Consider the following 5,348-nt stretch of genomic DNA (forward strand, 5'->3'; position numbering starts at 1 on the left):
AATCCTACAGAAGGAAGCCCAGTGTAAAGGGGTTTTCTCATCTCACTGTTTCTGATGTTTGCCCCATGTCTCTTCTCCTCCCCCCACTCTCCTCCCAGCTTGCTGAAAAGGACACTATGAAGTATCACAGTACTTATGCAAATCAAGTAATATGCATATGCTTGTACAGAATGGACTCCGAGTTATCTGTGTGTTTACAAAGAAAGACAATAGATTTAGCTTCATCAGCAAACTGCAATTAGCTGAACTGATTGTCCTGCCAGCAAAGCAGTGAGTGATGTCACTTCTCCTATCTCACAGGTCCATGGTTATGGAAACACTGTATAAATAATGGGAGGAATAAGGTCACATACCAGGAAAACAAAGCAGCATTTCTAAAGTATATATTTAGGAAAAGTCTACAATTTACTAAAAGCTACCAGTATAGATAGGATCCTTGAGATGGAACAAACCCTTTAAATAAGACCATTTCATTTAGCTTTTTTATTTACGCAGACCTTTCCTTCACCCCTCATATTGAATCATTCGCACGTTCTTGTCACCTCCATCTCAAAAACATCTTCAGAATACGCCCTTTCCTTACCAGAGATACACTAAAGACACTTATTGTCTCTCTGATTCATTCTCACCTTGATTACTGTAACTCCTTACTAATCGGTCTTCCCCTCACTAAACTCTCCCCTCTACAATCTATTCTGAATGCAGCGGCCAGGCTCATCTATCAGGCTAGACGCTACAACGAGGCCTCTGGTCTGTGCCAGTCACTACATTGGCTGCCTATTCATTATAGAATAAAATATAAAGTTATCACTCTCATCCACAAGGCTCTCCATAATGCCGCACCTCCATACATTTCCTCCATCACCTCTGTCTACCGCCCAACTCGTGTTCTCCGTTCACTCAATGACCTAACACTTACATACTCTATTATCAGACTTCCCACGCTCATATCCAAGACTTCTCCGGAGCTGCACCACTTCTCTCGAATGCTCTATCCTGGACAATCAGATTAACTCCTAATTTCTACAGTTTCAAACGCAAACTAAAGACACATCTTTTCAGATAGGCCTATCACAATTCCTAATGTAAACCCTTCCATACTATAATTAGAATCCCCCAAATTTAACCCTCCTCTGTCCCCGCTCTTACATTTCCCCACATGATGTCTTGCCATTTCAGGCCAACTTTATAGGTCCAAGCTCCATCCACATGTTAAAGGACACGACTAGTGACGGCTCATAAAGTTTTAGGTTTGTGTAATGACAGTAACCTGTATTACAAAAGTGTCTGACCTCTGCTTAAAGAGGACCTTTCACCACCCCAAGCCTGTGCAGTTTTCTGCGCCATGTCACAGGCGCAGCTGCACAGACCCTGGGGCACTTTGAATTATTTCTCTAGCCCCCTCGTTGTGGAGCTCTGAGCCCCGTTAGTTCTGGCGCCCTATACGTTAATTAAGCCATTCAGTGTCAGAAGGGCGTTTCTGACACTAAAGACAGCAGCTACGTCAGTCTAACACTATCCAATTATCATTGGACAGTGTCGGAGCTGCTTCAGCAGCCTGTTCTCGGCAGTTCTTCTGAGATCACACAGCCTTCTCTTCACGGGACTGCATAGAAGACCCGGAGAAGCGATCCAGGCAGAGTATTGAAGCAGTTTATACTGCTTCATATACAAGGGTGTATACACACCCTTTACTTACTGAACCTGCCCTCATACCTACCTGTTGGTAGAATATGTCCTGTCACTTTTTAATATGTTGTCCCTTGTCTTTTGTAATTAATAATACATTTTATGATTATTAGTAGCATTTTCTTTCCGTTTCTTTTGTTTACCCCTTGTGTTGGGCTTGAAAATGCATGCATACTATAACCTCATACTGGGTATTCTCACTAGATGTGTCAATTATTGATCTTTTATACCCTTTCCTCATGCTTGTGTATTTGCTAGAGTATTGAAGCAGATGAAGGAGAACTTCAGTGACATCGCTACAGGTAAGTAAAGAAACCCCATAAGTGCCCCGTAGCCCCTATATAACGAGCATTAACCCCTAATTGCCCCTATATGAGTATTAATCCCTAGTAGCCTCTATACAACAAGCATTGCTAGTTGCTAGGGGCTATCAAGGGTTAATGCTCATTGCCTAAGAGTTAATGCTCGTTGCTAGGGGCTACTGCTCATTGCCTAGGAGCTATCAAGGGTTAATGCTCATTACCTAGGGGCTATCAAGGGTTAATGCTCATTGCCTAGGGGCTAATGCTCGTTGTATAGAGGCTACTAGGGGTTAAAGGGGTATTCCCACGTCGCATACTTACCCGTCTTCGTTCCTCTAAAATCTTCTGTCTTCCGGCTTTGTCTCGTCATTGGTGGGCGGGGTCACATATGCAAAGCCAAGCGTCGAGATGCTGCCGGCCCTGCGTGCGCGCTCATACACCGTCTAGCCTTCACAATGCGAATACAGACCCGACACTCTGCAGGGCAGAAGCATAGCGATGTTGCTGGCTTCACCTGTCCCCCAAAGCCCCCCCCCCCCCTCCAGGCTCGCTCCCGTGTACTTAGCCCCTCCTCCCTCCCCCCTGAGAGCAGCAGACACATCACTTGACTCAGGTCAGGGCTGTGGCCACAAAAAAAAATGAATAAAGTGAGATAGTGGCCAAACAAAGCAGTTTTGCTGAAGCATTGTATTTAGGAAAAGTCTTACATTCACATTTACAAGCAGTATAGATAGGATCCTTGTGACGGGACAACCCCTTTAATGCTTGTTGTATAGAGGCTACTAGGGGTTAATGCTCGTTGTTTAGGGCTACAGGGCACTTATGCTTAGGGGTTTCTTTACTTACCTGTAGCGATGTCACTGAAGTTCTCCTTCATCTGCTTCAATACGACTGCCTGGATCGCTTCTCCGGGTCTTCTGTGCAGTCCTGTGAAGAGAAGGCTGTGTGATCTCACGAGAACAGGCTGCTGAAGCAGCTCAGACACTGTCCACTGCTAATTGGACAGTGTCAGACTGATGTAGCTGCTTTGTTTAGTGTCAGAAACGCCCTTCTGACAGTGAATGGCTTAACTAACATACAGGGCGCCAGAACGAACGGGGATCAGAGCGCCACATCAAGGGGGGCTATAGACATAATTCAAGGTGCACCAGAGTCTGTGCAGCTGCGCCTGTAACATGGTGCAGAAAACTGCACAGGCTTGGGGTGGTGAAAAATCCTCTTTAAAAAACACCACCCCTGCTACCTCGTGTCACCCCCTCTACCTCATAGATTGTAAGCTCTTGCGAGCAGGTCCCTCAGTCCCATTGTATTTTAACCCTACAAATTGTACAGCGCTGCGGAATTTTGGCGCTATATAACATTTAATTATTTATTTGAGGGGATATTCTAGCATATTATAACTATATAGGGATTTTGATAGGACTATTTCATGACATTTAGTACTGATGCCCACCCTTTAGGGTGTTGGGAACTACAGTTTTAATTGCACAAAAAACTTAAGTAAAACTGTTTTTTTTACTGTCAGAAGTATCTTCTGTGCTAACCTCCTGAGGAACCCATAAATAACATATGAGGGAAACATGTTGAGGTGTATAGTACAGTTTGGAGTGGTTTAGCGCCACCTGTACCCGGTATAGCAGGAGCACAGAATACATAGTGGACTGTCATTTTTGTGGGAGTTACATATGGTTATTACACCCATGGATAAGCTTTGGGGGTCTGTCTGAAAATTATGAGTAGACCCTAATCACTCTTGGTGGTGTTATATAGGGGAATCCAAATTTGAACCTTTTCCACACCTGATTGAGGTACAGATAGCAAAATAAATTCCAATCTTCAGAATTACATTTGATTTTCTGGATAGTTTCTGGGGGTTGGGTTCTCCTGTTCAGTGTATGACTGCAGACATGTTGAGCAGTGATTTGTGTTTTTTATACACCTGGAATATATCTCCAATTTTACAATACACCAATAAAAGTGATTAGGTTTTATTGAGCCAGTTTTTATGTTACTGGTAATAGCATTCAATTTAACATGAGATGCTATCCAGCTTTCCCAGAACCCTGAAAGACAAATCTAGAAAAGTTTTGGCGTGATTTTAGAGCAAGTAGGGGAAATTATTTGGTATGTTTGTATGTTACCCAGCTTCCTCAGAGCCCTGAAAGCAAAATCCTGGCAAGCTATGGTAGGATTATAGTGCAAGGAGCTACCCAGCTTTCCCAGGACTCTGAAAGCAAATCTGGCATGGAATGCTATACTATTTAGTAGATATAGTTTGAGGGCATTAATGAGGTCTGGTACTCTGAATACCTATCCATTGGTTGTTACTTAGGTTTCCAAAGCTCCTTTAAAGTAAATCTGCATAATATTGCAGGGATATAGGGGTAATATTAACGCATAAATACATATATTTTTCATTCAGCCGTTTTGGAGAATTGGGTGACTTCATCTGTGGAGCTGTAGTGAGTTGTATTATTGTCACTATGAGTTAGTGAGGGACACCCAGCTGGTATCACTGTATGGACACTACTGATAGCACCATTACTGCTGGTACTACTGTTCAAATCTATTTCATACAGTCAGTTACTTTGGGGATTCCTTCCAACAAAATGGCCACATACTTTATAGACAAGACGTGCGAAACGTAGACCCAGCCCTCCCCTCCTAAACATCCTGTGCGTACATGCAATAGCATTTAAGGGGGAGAAGTAGATGAAGGAGGGGGAGGGGGGGGGGTGTATTATGGCTTCTGAGTTTGGTGCTCCTTTAAAGTGCAATTCTCGTCCTAACTGTGGTCCAGTGTTACAAACTGCCGGCTGATTTCCATAGAGTGCTCGAGGCAGTTATCCGAATATGCCTTTCCCATCCATCCAACCATTGTGTTTTTAAAAGTGGAGGCAAACTATTTCATGGGCTGAAAAGTGTTAAGGAACTGAGGTAAGCCATCTCACAATGTCCTGGAACTTCTACAAGGGAGTCCAGTCGGGTTTATTGTAGCCAGCAGATGGTGTTCAGTAGTTTTAATGGTTTGCTTTGTAGTGTGCAGCATTTACAATACTTTCAACTTAATACTAACCTGTTATGCAGAGTCTCCCTGTGATAATGTAGAGCAAGGCATTGTTATTATGGCTTACACAAGTACTATGTGACACTCCAATGTGCCACCGTGCCAGAATCCAGCAGTTTTCTAACCGTTGGCATCTGTTCCGCAGATATCAGCATCCAATGTACGAGGAGGAAATTAATAACACATGAAAGTAATAACCTAAGCCAACAGGACGAACAATAACTTATCTCAATCTCAATCTTTTCATTCAAGTCAATCTTTAGCACTAACACAAAAGAAGTACAGGCACA

Source organism: Leptodactylus fuscus, chromosome 3 (genome assembly GCF_031893055.1).
Source record: "Leptodactylus fuscus isolate aLepFus1 chromosome 3, aLepFus1.hap2, whole genome shotgun sequence".
Taxonomy (NCBI): Eukaryota; Metazoa; Chordata; class Amphibia; order Anura; family Leptodactylidae; genus Leptodactylus; species Leptodactylus fuscus.